Raw genomic sequence first — 23,085 nt, 5'->3', positions numbered from 1 at the left:
TGTCTCGTCTTGGGTTATTGTCTTGTCATTTCCTGTTTTATTTTGAAAATCTAACTCTCCTCTCGTTTCAGATCGCTTGCCCTTCCTCTTGTGTCACCTGCCCGTCTCCCCTGATTCCTGATTGTGTCCACCTGTTCCCCATTTCCCTCATGTGTTTAAAAGTCTGCGTTCCCCTTTGTCCTGTGCCAAAGTGTCTCGTCTCATGTCTGACCACAGAAGCCAAATCCACAGTCCTGATCTAAGCCACAGTGTGTTCGTGAGTTTTTGTTGTATACCTCGAAAGAGTGAATTTCTGTTAATTTTCATAGTCATTAGTTTAGTCCTTTTGTCAGCCTCCCTTGGGAGAGATTTTCTGTTTCTTGTTATATATGGTTAATGTTTTGAAGCCCGTTGATTTCCTCTTTAGGAGTGATTTTGATTTTGATAGATTTTGTATATAGAGTTTCCTCCTTAAGAGCGATTTTGATTTTGATAGATTTTGTATATAGAGTTTCCTCCTTAAGAGCGATTTTGATTTTGATAGATTTTGTACATAGCTAGTTTCCTCCCTAGGAGTGATTTTTTGTTTTAGCCTAGTTCTCTCTTCTGAGAGATCCTTAAGCCTAGTTCTCTCTTCTGAGAGGTTCTTTAAGAGTAACTTTCACAGTCCTTTTGTTTTGAAATCACTCTATCGAGAGCCTTGTTAAAACACAATAAAAACAGCTCACTGACACCTCAGCAATTGAGTCCTGTTTTGAGTCTCGGCCTGACAATAGGTGCCTGTTCAATCAACTAGTGCAGAGCAATAAATGTTTTAAGCATTCATTTATGATTCATTCACATTTTGATTAGATTCCTTAATATTTCAGTACTTGTTGCCAGTTGTTATTAACTACTAACTACTTATTTATGATTATATGTTACCACTAACTACTTATTTATGATTATATGGTTATACTACACTACACTATGATGTCATCCATCATTGTCTCTACTAGGGATGTAACGGTATGAAAATTTCACACCACGGTAATAGTGACCAAAATTATCACGGTTATCGGTATACCGCGGTATTTTTAAAATGTCTTCAAAATGTTGAAAAAACACTGATACACTGATAAATTGAAATAATTTCACCAAGATTTATATTTAAATAGATTTATTATATATTTAAAGGCTTAGGGTATAAGCAGCCTGTTTTTGAAACGCGTCCTGTAATGTCTGCGTTACAGAGGTAGAATGAGATGTACTGGCAGTAGCACTTGATTGGCCAGCAGACCCTCTCTGTGAAAAAAAATGAATAGAAAATGTCATTATTAATTATTACTGTCATTGTTACTTAATACTAAGGGTGCAACCAACAGATCACAAAACTCACAATCTAGATCATATCACTTTTGTGAGAAACAGGTTGGATAATCTTTTAGATCAAAACAAAAAGGATTATTGTTAAATTAATTATGAATACTCTATTTTGGCTCTTATCTCTATCTAGACACTTGTTATATTCACCATTTTATATTATTCTTTATATATAGTCTATTCTACAAATAATCCACAAGTATTATATATTTCTGATATTACTTGTATATATTGGCTGTCTGTCTCTGTCTGCTTGCTCGCCTGTTGTCAATGGACTCGGTCAATCTGATTGGTCTAATGGCTGCTGAGCCACAGGTAGACGCTGCTCCGGTGAACGGAGCTGAGATGAAAGTCAGTCATCTCAGTCAGTTTGCATTCATTAACTCAGTCCACCCAGTACGTGTTTGTCTCAAATCCTCTTCCCTGCAGCTCTGCATCAATATTTGGGGAATTATTAGGTCGACTTTAAAAAGTGAAATCTACAATTAATAAGCGGTTCAGATAACGTGCCAAATCACGGATCAACTTCGTTCAGTTATACCACTATCTGGTCAGTTTACATTAGTGACAACAGCAAATTAGACAGAGAAAACTCGACATACACACACATCATGCACCTGAGCTTAAGGTTAATTTACCTTGCGTTCGCTTATCAGTTGAGGGTGATGGTCGCGCAAATGAGTAAGTAAATTGGATGTGTTGCCGCCCCTCGCAACAACTTTCTTCTTGCAGCTCCTGCAGATACGGCTGCCATCCTCGACCAGCTGTCCCTGAGCATTCTTATAATAACCAAAATACGCCCAGACTTCAGATTTGGTTCTCTTTGAAGGCGGAAAAATGCCGCTACTATCACGTCCTCCCTCCGCCATGTCTTCTTCACTACATAACAAGCGCACGTTGCACGCTGCGCCTGCGTAGGGAGACTTGGATAAAGTATCTCGCGAGTTTTCCACACCGTGGTTATTGACCGCGGCGGTTACCATGGTAATTAAAACTTAAACGGTAACCTTCACCGTTGGGAATTTTACCGTGGTTTACCGTGACACCGGTAACCGTTATATCCATGGTCTCTACTCCTGGTATGTGCTCGAAAATCATGTAAATAGTCTAATTATGGTAGACTTCAGGCGCTGACAAGATACCGTATGGCAGACGAAGAAACCTGTACCTGACCTCAGGCGTGCACAGCCTCGAACTCTCCTCGTCTAACCTCAGCTGCCAGAAACCTGACGAAGCGTCTAGTTTACTGAACCATTTATCTCCAGCAAACTGTGCCATGATTTCTTCTCTGGTTGGTAACTTAAAATGTTCTCTTTTGATTGCTTTGTTTAAGTCCCTTGGGTCCAAGCACGTTCTCAGAGCACCTGTTTTCTTTTGCACAATAACCAGGGAGCTGACCCATTCAGTTGGCTCATCTATTTTCTTGATGACCTCTAGTTTTTCCATGTGCGCTAGTTCATCTTTCAATTTTTCCCGCAGTGCAAACGGGACTTTCCTGCAGGGATGCACAACGGGAGGCACACTTTTATCTACACGTATTTTGTGTTTTCCAGGTAGACATCCAAGTCCTTAGAAACAGTCTTTATACTCCTCCATGAGTGAGTCATGATCATTTGCAGTATCTGGTGATGTCACTACAAACACTCTTTTGACCAGATTGAGCTTTATACATGCACTGAGTCCCCGGATTGGTTGTACACTCATATCCACGATCAGTAGCTGTGCTCTTATCTGCCGACATTTTTGTTTGAAGGTTGCGATGCATCTGCCTTTAACAGGAACGCGTTCTCCAGTGTATCCAGTCACTTTTGTTTTTACAGGATGAATTTTGCTCTTCACAGTCAGTGTTTTGTAGTCTTCAAAAGATAGCAGGTTTACGTGGGCACCTGTATCTAACTTGAATGGTGTTATCGTCTCATTCACTTTGATTGGCACAATCCATTCCTCTTTTTCAGTTGTACAAGCCTGCACCACATCCACAATGAACTCCTCATCATCCTCATCTTCCTCATCAACTCTGTGAACTTTCTGTTTTGAAGCTGCTTTGCAACATTTAGCATAGTGATTGCTCCTTCCACAGTTGTTACAGGATTTTCCAAATGCAGGACATGATTTTGGCTTGTGGCTGCCTCCACATTTACCACATTTGAACTCTGCAGATTTCTCTTTTTGGTCTTTTGTTTGGTAAATGTTTTCTTTTTTCTCTGTTCTTTATGTATTGCATGCACTGTTGTTTCACCTCTCCGAAGCTCTTTTGCTTGTGCTCGAGTGGTTTCTGCTGCTCTGCACATACTGACACACTTGTCTAGTGTAAGTCCAGTCTCTGTGAGCAGTCTTTCTCTGAGTGCATTATCCACTGTGCCACAAACGATCCTGTCTCTCACTAGTGAGTCTCTCAGAGTGTCAAATTCACATGTTTTGCTTAGTGTGTGAAGCTCTGCTAAGTACTGATCAAAAGGTACTCCTTGCTTTTGGTCATGGGTGAAAAACTTGTACCTCTCAAAGGTCACGTTCTGACTAGGCACAAAGTACTCTTCAAACTTTGTCATTAGCTCTGCCAAAGTCAGATTAGCTTCATCCAGCTGAAAGCTATTATATATGTCCAAAGCATCTTCTCGTGATGTGAGCTTTCAGTTTTTCATCATCACCCCCTGCTCTGCTTGCTGCTAGATATATATTAAATCTTTGCTGAAAAACGCTTCCAGTTATCAGCAAGATTACCAGTCAATTGCATGGAAGTGGGCGGACTTAGCTTATCCATGCAAATGGGGTACCGGGACTTCCACAGCCCTCTCCTGTTGCTGGTTGTCCTCCAATTCGGGCATGAGATCCTCTTCTACTTGTTTGATCTGTCCCTTGTCCCCTGCTTCACTCCCACTGCCGCTTGTAGCCATCACACACCGTAGCGAACTCTGTTAGCATGTTGCTACGTTAGCACGTTTCGCTCACGCGACCGGAGACTTTTTTTTTTTTTCTCGTGGCTCCCCCGTGGCAAATCTTCCGTCCGTAGCTACTCACAGCCACTTCTGACACCATGTGTTGTCTTGCTCAAACTTATAATAAGCAGACGAGGCGTGATAGCTGGTTTTCTTTTGATATTTACTTAACAGCTTTGCACATAAAACAGTCCAGTGCTACCTGCATGGCTACGTCCAACTGACGTCCGGCGGGGCTCCTGCGCATGCTCCTCACTACTGTGGCATGCTGGGTAATGGAGTTCTTATCTTACTATACTCATAACATCACACCAAGTAGTCAAAGAAAGAGACCCAGATCCTGTAGAATGTGAAGGGCTTGTCCTTTAAGGCCGTGGAAGAGGCTTCAAAAGGGATGATGTTTGTCACAGTACACAACCACTGATTTAGGGTTGGAGCTTTCCACATGATCCACATGAGTAGAATACACTTCCGGGCACAGTGCAGCAGAATATGCAAAAGTTTTCTGTTACGAAGATCAGCAGGTATCTCATCAGTCAGGCCCAACAAGCAAGTCCTGGCGCCCAGATGTAAAGGGCACTTAAAGTTCTTATCAAGCTGTTGAGCAATTCTGATCCAAAACTGCTGGACGTGGGGGCAGCTCCACAAACAATGAAAAAATGAGCCAACAGCAGATTGACATTTAGTACAAAGTTCTGATATGGCAGGATTCATTCTGTGTCTAGCTTCAGGAGTAATACAAAGTCAATGTAAAATCTTAAATTGCCTCTCCCAGGCTGAATTAGATGCTAAGACACTGGTTGGCTGGTTACACAAGGCATCCCAGTCCTCTGGTTCTATTATAGTACCTAGGTCAGATTCCCATTTGCCTTTAACTTTATCGGAGTTGTTCTCCTTGAAGCCGCACAGTATCCTATAAAGCTGCTGCAAATTATCTACCAACAGAGACTCTATAGGAGAGATGGCAAGCCCCCCAGAGAACACTTTTAACTTGACAGGATAAAATTCCAAACCTGCAAATATTTAAGGAAGTCAACATTGGTGACACCAAACTTTTTGACTTGCTGAAATGTGAGGATCAAGCCATTCTGAACCATGTCCCTAACTACTTTAATGCCTCTGCGGCTCCAATCAGCGAGACCAGCCCTAAGGCCAGGTGGGAAGTCTGGGTTATCATGAAGAGGGGTTAATAATGAAAAACAATTATTGTACCCTTCTAATTTCCTGACCTGCCTCCAAATATTTAACATATTCTTTAAAACCAAATTTTCTTTTATCAATAATGATACTTTTTCAGGAGATATATATAAGAGGTTGTGCAGGGGGATCCCATCCAAAGAGTCTGATTCACAACTGAGCCAAGTAGAGTTAGAGTCCTGTATGAACCCTTCCATGAGATATTTGAACTGTGCGGCCAATTGGTACAATGCAAATGACGGCGCTGCTAAACCACCACATTTGGCAGGCAGACTAAGGAAACTGTATCTTAGCCTAGGTCTTTTTTGCACCAAATAAATTATATGATAGAACTGTTTAGCTATACAAGAATTTTCTTTGGCAATATAACTGGGAGAATTTGAAAGAAATACAAGAGACGCAGGAGAATGTTCATTTTGATCAGATGGATACGGCCTAGTAAGGATAGGGGTAGGCCACACCACCTATCAAGGTCATGTTTTATGGTACGTAGGAGGGGAGTAAAATTAAGCATATAAAGATCTTTTAAGCATGGGGAGACTTTAATACCCAAACAAGAAAAGCCAGCTGGGGACCAATGAGATGTTTGGATCTAACATTTGCGAGTTACCATGTGCCATGGCCTCACTCTTAGAAAAATGTATTTTATATCCGGAAAAGGAGCCATATTTATTAATTAACTCTATCAATTTGGGAATTGATTATCTTGGCGAGTCGAGGCAGATTAAAGTGTCGTCGGCATACAGAGAAATTTTGTGCCGTTGGCTATTTAAGGTGATTCCTGTTATGCTGACATCCTGTCTTATAACTGCAGCTAGAGGCTCCTGAGCCCATAAGTAATTACAGCTGATAGAGGTGAAGAATATAAGATCTGGATCCATTTTACAAAATCATCCCCCAAACCAAATTTATGAAGTGTGGTAGAGGTAAGACCATTCCAGCCTATCAAAGGCTTTTTCTGCATCAAGAGAAACAAACAAAGCCTCAGAGCTATACATTGAGGAGTGCTGAATGATATTGATCAATCTCCTTACATTATGAGAAAAATACCTCCCCCGAATGAATGTGATAACTCCACTTCTGCAAAGAAGTCACACATGTCATGATGTGACTGTCGAATTGCGAGGCATAAAGCTGCTTAGGAATATTTTAAAAGTATCATTCATTTCATGCCACCTGCTTTAATATACAAAGTCCAATTGAAACTTCTCCATGTCTGTCTTTCTCTGACACTTGTCAATAGGAGCACCAATGCAATAGTAGACGGAGTGGTAGTAGTATATAATAGTAGTAGAGGATGTGTTATTCAATAAAAAATTAATACACTTTTGGTCTAGCTTCATTTGAAAAATGTGTGACTTCTGTACTCTTCAAAAGAACAAAACCAACTGGTTTACATCAACTGCACCCTACTTGAGATAGAGAAAGAAAGACAACGGCAGTTTTGACTGAGGGGGATGGAGGGTGACTGCCGATGTTAGGCCACCTGCAGTAATTAATGCTGAATGATGCTAATGCTACCTGTAAAGTGATGCTGAAGAATGCTAAAACTACAGATGAAGCAGTTGTCAGGACTGATGTACTGGATTACTGGAGGCATGCTGTAGAAGCATTGAGAGATAAACTCTGAACAGTGAGAGCAAGTAAAAGAAATGTGGGGAAGACGGGAGTCTAACTGAAACCATATTTTACAACATTTTGATATCTTGAGCATGAGAGCATTTAGATTTACAATTACTGTTGATGTGGTCTAAATGTAGAAGAGGTCTTCAAATGCCCCAAAAACTGCACTTGACCTGAAAATTGAGATTATTAGAAAACAAAATGAAATTTATGTGAATAATAACTGACATGTTTGTGGAAACAACACATTCTCATTTGGTGGTCAAATAAGCAATAAAAACTATATAACATCTGGCTGCACTTTCAAAATAAAGGCATCAAAACTTCTTGGTTAAGTTTAGGAAAAGATGATGGTTTGGCTTAAAATAACTTCTTCCATACAACAATCACCATATACTTGCTTAACAAGGCTGCTCACTACACCTCCATATGCAGACTGTCTGGCTCTTCATACTACAATTGTCCTTTGCTTCCATCATTATCACCCCCTGCTGGTACTGTACCTTCATATGTTGATGAAGGTTCTCAGTCATCCAGGTCATGGTAAATCTAGGTGCTGTATCGTAGGCAACTGGACTTGTTTCAGTTTGTTGAAGACGTTTCACTTCTCATCCAAGAGGCTTCCTCAGTTCGAACCACCTTTTTTTCTGTAACAATCACATGTTGTCCGCCACTAGATCTGTGGGTCTGCTACACACTTTGGTAACAGTCCCAATTTGGACTGGAATATTTGGCCATCATACAGCTGCTCTTCACCCTCTGAGCTGAGGAGCTACAGGTTTTTGGGACCTTCTTTAATCCTTCAGTGCTTCACAGTATGCAGCTGCCAGACACAGGTGTGTGAAGCTTGATCACACAAAACACAAGTATCTGCAATGTTCCCAGAGCGGCCTCTATATGATCCATACCATAAGTTGAAGACTTTGGATTCACAAACTTTAGAGACCTTGCAGCACAACTCAACAGCCACCTGAACCTACAGGCCTGCAAAACAATGTCGATGACACACATTGTGTGTGTGTGTGTGTGTGTGTGTGTGTGTGTGATAAATAAGTTGGGCCAAGGCCATTAAGAGCTTTAAAAACTAATAAAAGGATCTTAAAATCAATCCTGAAGCAGACAGGTAGCCAGTGCAGAGACTTTAAAATGGGTGTGATGTGTGCTCTCTTTCTGGTCTTAGTCAACACCCGTGCTGCAGAGTTTTGGAGTAGTTGTAACTGAGCCAAGTTCTTTTTTGGGAGACCAGAAAGTAGAGCGTTGCAATAATCAATGCGGCTGGTGATAAAAGCATGCATTAATGTCTCTGTACTGGCTTTGGAAAGGAATGGTCTCACTCTGGCAATGTTTTTTAGATGATAAAAAGCTGTCTTAGTTATGTTTCTGATGTGTGGGTTAAAACTGAGGTCTGAATCAAAAATAACTCCAAGGTTTTTTACTTGGTTAGTTGGTTGTAATGCCAGGGCGTTCAATTTTGTATTAATCATCTGTCTTTGAGCTTCAGAACCAATAAATAAGACCTCGGTTTTGTCCTGGTTGAGTTGAAGAAATTTTTTTGCCATCCATGACTTGATATCTAAAATACAGTTAAAAAGGGCATCAATTGGCCCTGGGTCATCAGGAGACACGGCGATATACAGCCGTGTGTCATCAGCATAACTGTGGAAGTTGATGCCGTGCTTCCTGATGACATTCCCAAGTGGCAGCATGTAGATGTAACGCCAGTGACAAGTTAACTCTTGGCAAGTCATGGTTGGCCCACCAGCACAGGATGTAACGCCATTGACAAGTTAACTCCTGGCAAGTCATGGTTGGCCCACCAGCACAGAAGCTGGTCAGGTCAGCTGAGCTGGCGGAGCCAATCAGGCCGCTTTACGTCACTCAGGGGCCGTCACTTTTCCCCCGGTGACAGAAGAAAACACACCTGGCTCACAGAGCACGCCAGCCAGGCAGCCGTCCACTACTCACGGCACGTTGCTACTCACACATCCACGACTACAGAGAGATATACGGACACGAGAGGACTGAAGCAGAAAGCCGGAGCTTCACTGCAACAGTGGGAAGACAGTGACTGAAGAGGAAGCCGGACAAACTTTTATGTCACGTTCCAACTGAAGAAGAAGCTGGTGAGTGCAACTCATTCATGAAGATGCTAATGCTAAATGCTAGCGGGACGCCGCTAACGCTACCTAGCATTGCTAACATCGCTAGCTCTAAAGCTCTGATGCTAATTGATAATGCCCCGTCATTTAATAGTTACCTGCCTGTTCGGATGATGTGATGCTGTGCTGCTGCTGAAGAGGATGTGTGCTGGATTTGGACTTAACACTGGTGAGGAACTGTGTGATTATTGTGGATGCTAACTCATGCAACCAGGAGGAATTAAATGACTGATGATGATGATACCTGTTCATTAACAGGTCAGGCTTTTTAATCCTGATGATGATGATGAAGAGGAAGATAAAGACGAAGACAACACGGATGGCGAGCTACCAGAAGAGTAAAGACGACTGAGCAGCTAAGACACACACAGGCCGCAAGCCTGGCTGATCCCCAGGTGGTGTGGTAGCACTAGCTTTAGTCTGGTCCCGTTATTTATGGGTTAACAGTAATTAATTCTGCAATACTACTATACTTGAATCAAGGTCTAAAGTCTTTATAAACCACTGCGTACATTTCTGTTTATGGTATTGGGAAATGTTGTGTGTACCTGAATGATTGTGTATTGAAGAGTTGATTAACCTCAGCTAAGTCAAAGCTGCGTGGAGTACCATCTCCATTTTTGATAGCACTCTATGCTTTATCACATTGAACCTTTGTACATAGTTTTCTTTTCCAAAGGCCTTTATTTTGGTTAATTATTTTGGTTAATTATTTTGGTTAATTATTTTGGGTATCAAGTATTACTACTGCACTTTAACGTTTCTGTGTATATATATATCTTTTGTCAATACACTTTACTCTCTTTGCAACTCAGTCGTTGTGTGCGTTGTTAATTCTCCATAGCTCCTGAGCCGAACCTCCTTTACATACTAGTCCACCACATACATTTTGGTATTCTTTTCTACCTATAAATTTAATCTGATTGTATCTTAAGTGCTACATAATTATGGCGAGCTAGCCAGGAGCTGTGTTGAGAATTGATGAACATACATTTTTTTGGGGGTATAAATCAACAACTTAAATCATGGAAATCGTGTTGGAAGAGTCAATAAAAATCCCAGATTCGGTAGTAATAGTTGGTTTAACTAACACTGACAGAGACAAAGAAATTGAAACTTACCTTGCGCAATTTGGTTCGGTAAGTCGTGTTTTTGGTATTGATACTGCTGAATTTCCAAGACATGGTATTGTTGAGTTTACACATGGAACTGCAATGCAGTCTCTTGCACCTTTGTTACCGTTAAACTATATAAGTCCTACCACACCTGAGGTCACTTATAAGATATGCTCATTGGCCGGCATATACAGTCCCCTCGCATGCAGCAGCGCGACCAAGACCTACCTGGAGGAGCTGCAGGCCATCGCTAAGCTAAGTGCAAAGCCATTTGAAGTGTTATTACAAGAGGAGCTAGTCAAAGTCTCTTCTTCCCTGACCTCAGAAAAAGAGCCTGAAGTGAAATCTGACCCACACGATGATCAAGTGCCCTTTACTACAACAGAGACAGTGACGAAAGGCCCTGTTAAAGCATCTCCCGTTTCGACCCCAATTGGAAAATCATCGCCCAGCCTGACCAGTGCTTTTGCTTCTTACCTTGCCCCTCCTGCCACTATTAAGCGTCAGCCCCTCCTGTCAAGTGAGGAAGTGCTAACTCCCCCTGAAATTCAGAAAGTGGTAGTAGAACACATTGTCAAGACCGACAGTGTTGTGTCCCATCTTCATGGTTCTTCTCGACTCCGGGCTTTTTCTGGAAAATCTCTACGGCCCAGTAATGAAGCTGATTATGAGACTTGGCAAACCAATGTAGATTTGTTTCTCACTGATCCCTCTGTGTCTGATTTGGATCGCTCTCGCAAGATTTTTGATAGTTTGCTGCCCCCTGCTGCCGACATTGTGAAGCATTTAGGGCCCCGAGCGCTACCAAATGCATATCTTGAACTTTTGAACTCAGCTTATGGCACAGTGGCTGATGGAGATGAGTGTTTTGCCAAGTTTCTGAGCACATTGCAAAATAATGGAGAAAAGCCTTCTGAGTATCTGCACCGCCTTCAAGTGGTGTTAAACACAGCTGTGAAACGAGGTGGTGTTTCTTTCACTGACTTGAATCGCCATCTCTTGAAACAATTTTGTCGAGGCTGTTGGGATAACGCTTTGATCAGTGATCTCCAGTTGGAGCAAAAGAAGGACAATCCTCCATCCTTTGCAGAGTTGCTTTTGTTGCTCCGTGTTGAAGAGGATAAGCAAGTGGCTAAAGCTTCCCGTATGAAACATCACTTGGGTTCAGTAAGACCAACATCTCTTGCTTTAAAGTCACATGCGGCCTCCCATGTGCACAGTGCTTGCTCCTGTGCAGTGGTTGAGCAGTCCTCCGAAATTGAGCAGCTTAAGAAGATGGTGACGCAGATACAGAATCAACTTTCAACTTTGACCTCTTCTTTTGGTACAGGCTCTAGAAATACACCAATGAGCCATGCCAGGTCCACTGATTCAGCCACTTTTCGAAAGAGCCCAGGATACTCCGGAAAGCAGTTTAAAGCAAGCAGCAAGCCAAATTTTCAGCTTCGCCCTGGATATTGCTTTAACTGTGGAGAAGATGGCCACATTTCGTCTCACTGTGATCAACCATCCAATCCTTCTTTGGTTGCATTCAAAAAAACACAGCTGCAAGAGAAGCGTCGCCAACTTAAACCTCCTCCATCTTCTGGCGATTTAAACTAGAATCAGCTCCTGTGGAGGGACACTCAGGAGCTGGTGAAGAGGAACAGAGTCCCACTGCAAAGCGGGTACAGTTGAAACAAGCCAAAGCAAATAATCACCTGTCAGCACCCTCAAAGAGACTGGTGGGAACGAAGAGTACGGTGCAGGTTAAGATCTCCGGTAACCCAACAACCTGTCTACTGGACACGGGGTCTCAAGTCACAACCATTCCTTTGTCATATCATGCACAGTTTTTGGCAGATCAACCAATTAAGCCTTTAACCACCCTACTAGAAATAGAAGGAGCCAATGGACAAGAGGTACCGTATTTAGGGTGTGTAGAGCTGTGTGTGACATTCCCGAAGGAGTTTGTTGGGGCGGAGCTTGATGTCCCCACTCTTGCTTTAGTGGTCCCCAGTCACGGTGGAACCACAGGTGACCAAGTGTTAATTGGCACCAACACGCTTGATCTCCTTTATGCTGAGTATTGCCAGTGCAACCCCAGTTTTATCCCTGTACATAATGGTTATCGGGCTGTGTTGAAGATCATGGCATTGAGGCACCAGCATTCTCATGATGGAAACTTGGGGCTAATAAAGCTGCATGGACACAGCCCTGAAGTGATTCCAGCCTTTAGTACTGTGGTATTACAGGGTGTTATGAACAATAGAGGTCCCCATGCAGAGAAATGGGCCCTCATGGAACCCCCATCTGACTTTTCCTTACCTTGTGGTGTTTTGGTGACAAGTTGTCTTATTACTGTGTCTTCCAAGCATTCCAGTCGCCTTCCAGTGGTGGTGCACAATGAAACTGGGCGCGACATTATTCTTCCACCGAAGACTGTGTTGGCTGAATTGAGCGTGGTACAGAGCATCATTAAAACCCAGACTGATTCTGTTCAAAATAACCTGTCCAATCCCCCAGAATCCCCGCTACTTCCACGCTTTCAGTTTGATTTCACTGACTCACCTGTATCAGCTGAATGGAAAGAAAGGATAACCAAACTCCTCAACGCTATGCCTGAAGTCTTTGCACAGCATGATCTGGATTTTGGGAACACTGATAAAGTAAAACATCATATCAAACTGAATGACCAGACTCCCTTCAAACAGCGGGCGAGACCCATCCATCCGCATGATGTGGATGCAGTGCGCAAACACCTGCAAGAGCTGGCAGAGGCCGGGATTATCCGAGAGTCCGAATCCCCCTTCTCTTCACCGATTGTTGTCATTCGGAAGAAAGACAACTCTGTCCGCCTGTGCATTGACTACAGAAAGCTTAACATACAGACCATCAAAGATGCATACGCCCTTCCAAACATGGAAGAAGCTTTTCGTGCTCTGGCTGGTTCCAAATGGTTTTCTGTATTGGACCTTAAGTCTGGTTATTATCAAATTGAAATGGAAGAATCGGATAAAGAAAAAACTGCTTTTGTCTGCCCTTTAGGCTTCTGGGAGTTTAACCGGATGCCCCAAGGCATTACCAACGCCCCTAGCACATTTCAACGCTTGATGGAGAAGTGTATGGGAGGCTTCACTCTGAAAGAGGTGCTAGTGTTCATAGATGACATCATCATCTTTTCTGACACTCTGGAGGAACATGAATCCCGCCTGCTTAAAGTGTTGCAGCGTCTGAAGGAATATGGTCTCAAGTTGTCCGTGGAAAAATGTAAATTCTTCCAAACTTCAGTAAGATATCTTGGCCATATTGTATCTGCTGACGGTGTTGAGACGGATCCTGATAAAATCCAAGCACTGAAGACCTGGCCACAACCCAGAACACTCAAAGAATTGCGATCATTCCTTGGTTTCTCTGGTTATTATCGGAGGTTTATTAAAGGTTACTCCCAGCTCGTTAAGCCTCTGAACGACCTCACTGCAGGATATCCACCCCTTCACAACCGAGGGAAGAAAACTGGTCAGTCTCCTCAGTACCACAACCCAAAGGAGCCCTTTGGATCTCGATGGACCCCCGCTTGTCAGCAAGCCTTTGAAACTCTCATTGAAACTCTTTCTACAGCCCCTGTTCTCGGATTTGCTAATCCTAAACTGCCTTACACCCTCCACACCGATGCTAGCACCACCGGATTGGGTGCTGCATTGTACCAGGAGCAGGAAGGAAAGCTACGAGCCATTGCATTTGCGAGCCGAGGATTGACCCGCAGTGAATCAAAGTACCCAGCGCATAAGCTTGAGTTTTTGGCTCTGAAATGGGCAGTTACGGATAAATTCAGTGATTACTTGTATGGAGCTCAGTTCACAGTGGTCACTGATAGTAACCCCCTCACCTACATTCTGACTACAGCCAAGCTGGATGCTATAAGCTATCGATGGCTATCTGACCTTGCTACTTTCACTTTCAAGCTGCAGTATCGAGCCGGCAGCCAGAATGTAGATGCCGATGCTTTATCACGACGTCCTCATGGTGATCTGCTGAATGACTATTCTTCCCAAAAAGAAAGTGATCGAATCCGCCAGTTTGCCTTACAGCATCTGTCTGAGTCAGAAGTTGAAGCCATTTGTGACAAGCATGTTGTTTGTAACACTATGACTGTGGATGAAAGTGGATCTCACAACTCACCCTTGGTTGAATCGCTTACATGTCATGCTGAAGCCATTCCAAGTGCCCTCGAGGGAGGTGAGAGCGGGTTCCCTGTGATTCCTCATCTAACAGAAAGTGAGTTAAAGGAAAAGCAAAGAGCGGACCCCTGTATCCGGGAAGTTGTTCAGCAATTGGAATCAGGAGTGAGTCCATCACCTACCGTTCGAGCGGAACTTCCTGAGCTTCCTCTGTTGCTCCGGGAATGGAATCGCTTGGTTCTGAAAAATGACATTCTGTACAGATCACGACAACAAGGTTCAAGTACCACTCTTCAATTGGTGTTACCAGCAGAACTGAGAGGCCTGGTGTTACAAAGTCTCCATGATGACATGGGACATATGGGAGTGGAGCGTGTGCTTGATCTTGTACGAGCCCGATTTTTTTGGCCCAAAATGGCAGCTACAGTTGAAAAGAAAATCCACACCTGTAATCGCTGTGTTCGGCGAAAGACCCCTCCCGAGAAAGCAGCTCCATTGGTCAACATACTTACCAGCCGTCCATTAGAGTTGGTGTGTATGGATTTTTTGTCTCTGGAACCCGATCGCAGCAATACAAAGGACATATTGGTAATAACTGATCATTTCACCAAGTATGCTGTGGCTATTCCGACTCCCAATCAAACGGCTCGCACTGTTGCCAAAGCATTATGGGAAAGTTTCATCGTCCATTATGGCTTCCCAGAACGCCTTCACAGTGACCAAGGGCCGGATTTTGAATCCAAAACTATCAAGGAACTCTGTCAACTCGCTGGCATAAGGAAAGTCCGAACCACTCCATATCATCCAAGAGGAAATCCTGTGGAACGTTTTAATCGAACACTGCTTCAGATGCTGGGAACCTTAAGTCACAAGGACAAAAGTCATTGGAAGGACTTTGTTAAGCCTTTAGTACATGCTTATAACTGTACCAAGAATGATACTACTGGTTTTAGCCCCTACGAGCTCATGTTTGGTCGACAGCCTCGTCTGCCAATAGATTTGGCTTTTGGTCTTCCCTCTGATGTTGCACAGCCCTCACATTCTCAATATGTCAAAGATCTCAAGAGCCATCTGGAGGAGAGTTACAAACTTGCCAGTGGAAATGTTGCTAAGAGCGCAGGCCGGAACAAGGCACGCTTTGACAAACGGATCACTGAATCTACACTCAATGTGGATGACCGGGTGCTTGTCAGAAATGTTCGGCTGCGAGGAAAGCACAAGTTGGCAGATAAGTGGGAGTCAGACATATATGTTGTTGTGAAACGGGCAGGAGAACTTCCAGTGTATACTGTAAAACCTGAACACCGAGATGGACCTTTACGCACAGTACACAGAGACCTGCTGCTTCCATGTGGGTTTTTGCCTAGCTGTGACCCTGAACTTCCTGGCACTGTCAATCTGCCTCGACGGCCACAAACCCGTAGCCAGTCAAGTCCCAGCAGTGACACACAGGTACAAGAGGATGTTAATTCTGATTCTGACTATGATATTCCTATTCCCCGAAAGCTGCAGAACACTCCATCTGCATTCATTAAAGTGTACGAGAAGAATCCAGTTCAGCAGTCTACGTGTGCAGATCCTCCAGCTCATGCAGTGACTTCTTCTCCCTTGCCACTCTCTGTTCATCCCTCTGAGAGTAATACAAGGGACGTGGTTGTCCCAGCTGTAGCGACCTCAGCTGACATCCTCGATGAGGTTGATCTTGGAGCTGGTGCTGAATCTGGACCTGCTTCATTCTCACACGCTAATTCCAATCTATCTCCTGATACTGCTTCACCTGGACAAGACAATGCTCTTAATATGGAACCTGGTTCTAACAAAGACAACTCACCTGAGCCTAACACTGTTTGTGATGTATCACCTGAAAGAAACTTACCTGATATGCATGCTGTTGACCAGGATGTAAGCTCAGAGGTGTTAACTGAAAGTAATCAACGTGATGATGTTCAAGAACCTCCACCGGAAAGCAATCCGTTGCCTCCTGACCCACCTGTCAGATATCCCACGAGACAGAGGAAACCACCAGAGCGGTTCCAATACACCACCCTGGGAAATCCACTTGTTTCAGTAATTCAGTCATTGTTTCAAGGCCTAAGCAATGCTGTCACCAGCTCTCTAGTGGATCCCAGTCCAGATGTGGTGATGTCCTCTGTGCCGATGTGGGCTGGCTTGGATGCTCCTGTAACTTCTCAGCCACAGGGAGGATGCAGCGGGACGTGCAATCCTTCAAGAGGGGAGGATGTAACGCCAGTGACAAGTTAACTCTTGGCAAGTCATGGTTGGCCCACCAGCACAGGATGTAACGCCATTGACAAGTTAACTCCTGGCAAGTCATGGTTGGCCCACCAGCACAGAAGCTGGTCAGGTCAGCTGAGCTGGCGGAGCCAATCAGGCCGCTTTACGTCACTCAGGGGCCGTCACTTTTCCCCCGGTGACAGAAGAAAACACACCTGGCTCACAGAGCACGCCAGCCAGGCAGCCGTCCACTACTCACGGCACGTTGCTACTCACACATCCACGACTACAGAGAGATATACGGACACGAGAGGACTGAAGCAGAAAGCCGGAGCTTCACTGCAACAGTGGGAAGACAGTGACTGAAGAGGAAGCCGGACAAACTTTTATGTCACGTTCCAACTGAAGAAGAAGCTGGTGAGTGCAACTCATTCATGAAGATGCTAATGCTAAATGCTAGCGGGACGCCGCTAACGCTACCTAGCATTGCTAACATCGCTAGCTCTAAAGCTCTGATGCTAATTGATAATGCCCCGTCATTTAATAGTTACCTGCCTGTTCGGATGATGTGATGCTGTGCTGCTGCTGAAGAGGATGTGTGCTGGATTTGGACTTAACACTGGTGAGGAACTGTGTGATTATTGTGGATGCTAACTCATGCAACCAGGAGGAATTAAATGACTGATGATGATGATACCTGTTCATTAACAGGTCAGGCTTTTTAATCCTGATGATGATGATGAAGAGGAAGATAAAGACGAAGACAACACGGATGGCGAGCTACCAGAAGAGTAAAGACGACTGAGCAGCTAAGACACACACAGGCCGCAAGCCTGGCTGATCCCCAGGTGGTGTGGTAGCACTAGCTTTAGTCTGGTCCCGTTATTTATGGGTTAACAGTAATTAATTCTGCAATACTACTATACTTGAATCAAGGTCTAAAGTCTTTATAAACCACTGCGTACATTTCTGTTTATGGTATTGGGAAATGTTGTGTGTACCTGAATGATTGTGTATTGAAGAGTTGATTAACCTCAGCTAAGTCAAAGCTGCGTGGAGTACCATCTCCATTTTTGATAGCACTCTATGCTTTATCACATTGAACCTTTGTACATAGTTTTCTTTTCCAAAGGCCTTTATTTTGGTTAATTATTTTGGTTAATTATTTTGGTTAATTATTTTGGGTATCAAGTATTACTACTGCACTTTAACGTTTCTGTGTATATATATATCTTTTGTCAATACACTTTACTCTCTTTGCAACTCAGTCGTTGTGTGCGTTGTTAATTCTCCATAGCTCCTGAGCCGAACCTCCTTTACATACTAGTCCACCACATACATTTTGGTATTCTTTTCTACCTATAAATTTAATCTGATTGTATCTTAAGTGCTACATATAGGTTAAAAAGTGTTGGACCTAAAATTGAGCCTTGGGGGACACCACAGGTAATTTTGTAGCTCTTTGATGAGTATCCCTCCATACTCATGAAAAATGTTCTGTCAGTGAGATAAGATTTAAACCAGTTAAAAACAGTACCAGAGATTCCAACCTGGTTGTGCAGTCTGTCTAAAAGAATTGAATGGTCTACTGTATCAAAGGCTGCACTTAAATCAAGAAGTACTAAAATAGATGGTTTTGTCCTGTCCAGATTTAACCTGAGGTCGTTTACAATTTTAACTAGTGCGGTCTCAGTACTATGGTTTGTCCTAAAACCTGATTGGTACATTTCATAGATTTTATAGGTTATCATAAAATCATTTAACTGATTAAAAACAAGTTTCTCTAAAATTTTGCTTAAAAATGGTAGATTGGATACTGGTCTGTAATTATTAAGTATGGAGGGATCTAAATTGTTTCTCTTCAGAAGGGGTTTCACTGTGGCAGTCTTAAGTGCTGTAGGAAAAACACCCATCTGAAGAGAGTAATTTACAATGTTAAGTAACTCATCCTTAAAAGAGCTATAAAATGTTTTAATAAAGGAAGTGGGAATGGGATCTAAAATGTAGGTTGCTGGTTTAAGTTGGGAACACACTTTGCCAAGCATCTCAGCATCAACCAGGACAAATTTCTCCAGTGTTTCCTCATGTAAAAACAAAGATTCTGTAGTGATAAAATTAAAATTCTGGTCTTTGGATAAAAGTGATCTAATATCATCTATTTTACTTCTGAAGTGATCTGCAAAATCTTCACATTTAGAAATGGACGACTCACTGCTAGACTTCATAAAAACAGGGTTAATAAGATGGTCAATTGTTGTGAATAGGATTTTGTGGTTGTTCCGGTTGTCAGCTATCAGTTTTGAAAAATGTGATCGTCTTGCATCTTTAATTGCTTTACAGTTTTTCTTGATTGCTTTGATTCAGCAGTCAACTCAAACTCCACATTTTCAAAACAGTTAACACACAGGCCAAAACAGTGGCACTCATGGTCAAAATGACAAATTTTGTTTGCAAAAGGCTCTAACCGCGCCAAAACATTTAAAATATGCAACAAAAGCACATTTTGCCTTCAAACAACACAACTTGCAAACAAGTGTATGAGCTCTTCCAATCAACCATTACACAGTGGACAACAAAATACAAAAGACAGCACTCAGTGTGAATCAGTGCACCATTGCTTGTCATTGTAGCCTATTACTGTCATAGCTTTCATGCCAGTGCCATTTGTTGTCAAATTTGCCTTCTTGCAAAGAATTGGATCCAGAATCAGAAATGCTTTGATGCAAATTTTATTGATTCCATTGATTCTTTTTTTCAAACTGTGGCTGAAAACTGAAATACTGTAAATATTACACAAAATACATGTGAACCAAAATAAAATCTATTAGAGTATAAGAAATTAAGAAAATAAAAATAAAATCTATTACAGTAAAGTATAAGAAATAGCCACTATTGATACTCACTCTCATCTGCCTTAGACCTCTTCCATCCATGTTGGCAAAGAACAACACAGACTCTGCACCTTTTAAGGCCTGCAGACTGATTGCTAATTGAAGATTTGTGGGAAGGAGTGTCAAACAGGTGCTTCAGTGATTTCATACTTATGTAGGTAGTTTCTAATAGTTAGGAACAGATGGTTTCTGTTTGGTTACCATAGCTAAAACAATGGAGTTTGGACTGCTTGAATGACATCTGTGTTAACTGTTCTGCAAAAGGGTGGGGAAAATGTGTCAATCCAATGAGAAAGGGTTAACACATTTGCAAGAGGTGTCTTGTGCTCTGCTGAGACAGTGATGATGGAAACCGAGTGGATCCCAGTTTCTTTAAGCAGGTCAAAGCAATCAAGAAAAACTGTATTATAAGTGTTCAAATGCTCACGGAAAATTTGGTAGTGCACTGTTAATTTATCTTTTCTCCACCTTCTTTCGGCTCTTCTACAGTTTCTCTTTAGCTGTCTAGTTTTTTCATTTCGCCAGGGAGGAGTTGGATTGGTAATGATCTTTCTCAAAGTGAGTGGAGCAACTGCGTCAAGGATTGATCTCATTTTACTGTTAAAACTATCTACTATAAAATCACATGAGGCTGGTAAAATGTCTGCAGGAGTGTCTTGTAAAAGATTAATAAAATTTGCAGTCACTTCATTAGTAAGATAGCGTTTCCTGACAGTTCGCTCTAGAATATCCTGTTGTATAAAATCACAGACATTAAAAAAGACACAGAAATGATCAGACAGACCTACATCAATCACAGAGGAGATGTTAACAGACAGGCCGTGGGTAATTAAAAGATCCAAAGTGTGTCCTCTGTTATGGGTAGGCTGGGTAACATGTTGAGTAAAATTTGTAAGATTAAGTAAGTTTAAAAATTCCAAGGTAAAAGTGTCTGATTGATTGTCCACGTGTATATTAAAATCACCTGAGATAATGACCCTCTCGAAGTTAGTGTGAATGATTGTGAGTAGTTCTGAAAAATCTGAAATAAAAGAAGTGCATCGTTTGGGTGGTCTGTAAACTGTCATGCAGAGTATGGGAGGGTTGCTGAAAACAAAAGAGTGATATTCAAAAGTTGTATAGTGTCCAAATGTAATATCCTTAAAACCAAGTGATGCTGAATGGATGGCTGCTATGCCGCCACCTTTTCTGTCTATTCTATTCGTAAATGAAAAATTGTAATTCGGTGGTGAGGCTTCGATGAGTGTTATTGGTCCATCAGTGTTCAGCCATGTTTCTGTTAAAAACATGCAGTCAATATTATTATCTAAAATCAGGTCATTAATTAAAAATGTCTTATTTAAAAGAGATCTTTCATTTAAAAGTGCCATATTCAGGGTCGGGGGTGAATTGGCAGACAACTGTGTGTATGTGTTTATGGATGTAAGATTAATAAAATTCACCCCATGAGTTAGTTTACTGTGGTGGTGGTGGTGTTTCATGCTAACTCTGTTAGTGATGTGGACAGGAACAGGAAAAGCTGTATTTTGATCCTTCCACAAGGGAGAGCTAGTGGTAACAGGTGGGACATGGTTTGGTGTTGTTGACAGAGGAAAGGCAGGTGAGGGAGGGGACGAAGAAGAAGAAGAAGTAAATAGTCAGGCACGTGCAGCGGATTGTACAGCATACTGTAGATTAGCCGCAAGCATGCGGCTACCCAGCATGTTGGGATGGAGTCCATCACTCCTGAAGACGGTTGAACGCCCCCAAAACAGGTTAAAATTGTCAATAAAACCAATGTTGAGGGCACTGCAGGTAGACTGGAGCCAGCTGTGGAGACTGAGTAATCTGCTAAAATGCCCTGCTCCACGGGCCACTGTGGGGATCGGGCCAGAAATAAAAACAGACTTACCACAGGAACTTAAAAAGCATAAAAGATCCTTAAAATCCTTTTTGGTCAGCTCTGACTGCTGACGAGCCAAGTCGTTGGTCCCTATATGAACTATCACCAGGCTGATAGAGGAGGGGAGTGAGAGCAACAGTCCCGGGAGCTTCTCCAGGATATCGGGTACGGTGGCTCCAGGGAAACAGTGAGTGACAGCATTGAAGAAGCGGATATTCCTGATGATGGAGTCCCTGGTTATCAGTGTGGTCGGGGAGAAAAGGGGACGAAGACGGGGCGGTGAGGGCTGTGGACTCCCATGGCCTGGGAGTGCACGACCTGCTTGCACGCTGGTGGTCTCCGGCTGGAGGTGGGCAGCCTGGGCAGGTGGGTGATGTGAAGGGGGACCGGGGGGCTTGAACCCGGAATGAGGATCCCTTCTCGGCTCGGGGCAAGGAAGACATCCAGACCGTCTGAGTACGGCGTCCTTTAACATTTTACGACGAGAAGACGCTGTTGCTTCGGTCAACGGCCGTTTATCCAGCCTCAAGTCAGAGTGGCAGGCTGCCTGAACACTGTTTTCCCGTAGAGGTGCATTGACAGTATCGGCAGGCGTCGTTCTCGGTGATGGGCCCAGACGAGGGCGAGTCGGAGCAGCCGGGGCGACAGCTGGGTCACCTGGGTGGGCCGTGGCATCATCAGACAGTACCGTGTAGCGGTTGGAGAGGTCCAGGTGAGGTGGGGAGGCAGACCGGGCCGTCCGACTGTTCCTACCACGGACCACCACCTCGGCCCAAGACTCCTGATGGTTAGGAGCTGAGCAGGAGGAAAGTCGAAGGCTGGTGGCAGGGTCCCAGTGAACGGTGTCCCGGATGGTTGTGTAGAGGGAAATGATTTGTTTGGACTGCTCAGATGCCACTTCCATGAAACTGGACAGGAGTGAGTCCTTCTTTTTCAGTTCATCAGAGAGCCTACGGATATCCTCTTTCAGGTCAGCAATCTTTTTATTTGCTTTGTTAAGGACTGTGAAGCCCTCACACGGCGTTGTAGGCATAGTAGCTTGGGAGTGTGAGTGTGTCTGCTTGTCTGTGTGTAATTACCAAGCTAGTAGCAGCTACACTCGCGGCTGATATGACAAGTTTGGTACAAATGTCAACCTTGGATATATCTGTAGTTTGCAGAAACATTAACTGCCAACATCATATCCAGCAGTCAGTTGCTGTTTGTTGCTCTTCTTTCGATGAAATAAACCCTCCAGGGTTAGTGTTAGGATAGAAGGCCTCTCAGACACGCTGCTGCACAAAACACGTCTTAACACCGAGCCACCGAGCCACCGACTGAGCCAACCGGTTGTACTCACAGTAAAGAATACACTGAAGGCTGGTTATTTGTTTTCAATAATAATGGCATAACTAGTATTTCCACCAAACATCACAGATAATAGTCCAGCTTTCCTTCCTGCCCACAAAGACATACAACATGTCTGTGTGTGTAGAATATGTCACAGACATGAAGAGAACACACACAGCAGGTGAGGGGCAATTTTTTTCCTGTGCACTTTCTTTCT

General features: G+C 43.2%; 1 protein-coding gene and 2 long non-coding RNA genes across 5 annotated transcripts in view; 2 read left to right on the top strand and 1 right to left on the bottom strand.

The window, feature by feature from the left end:
- Positions 1 to 23,085, bottom strand: part of LOC140997979 (copine-9-like) — a 325,346-nt gene that overhangs the window by 28,882 nt on the left and 273,379 nt on the right. The window lies entirely within an intron of this gene.
- Positions 8,815 to 10,070, top strand: LOC140997816 (uncharacterized). 2 transcript variants are annotated; one of them, XR_012179386.1, is made up of 3 exons: positions 8,815 to 9,220; positions 9,351 to 9,425; positions 9,515 to 10,070. It is a non-coding gene; the product is annotated as an uncharacterized lncRNA (long non-coding RNA). The 2 variants fall into 2 exon arrangements; XR_012179385.1 differs by having other exon boundaries at positions 8,815 to 9,425.
- On the top strand, positions 16,203 to 18,033 carry LOC140997815 (uncharacterized). Of its 2 annotated transcripts, XR_012179384.1 has the most exons (3): positions 16,240 to 17,183; positions 17,314 to 17,388; positions 17,478 to 18,033. It is a non-coding gene; the product is annotated as an uncharacterized lncRNA (long non-coding RNA). The 2 variants fall into 2 exon arrangements; XR_012179383.1 differs by having other exon boundaries at positions 16,203 to 17,388.

This window comes from Pagrus major, chromosome 6 (assembly GCF_040436345.1).
Source record: "Pagrus major chromosome 6, Pma_NU_1.0".
Taxonomy (NCBI): Eukaryota; Metazoa; Chordata; class Actinopteri; order Spariformes; family Sparidae; genus Pagrus; species Pagrus major.
Note: the sequence above shows the minus strand (reverse complement) of the source record. Positions and strands in the feature narration are given on the sequence as shown.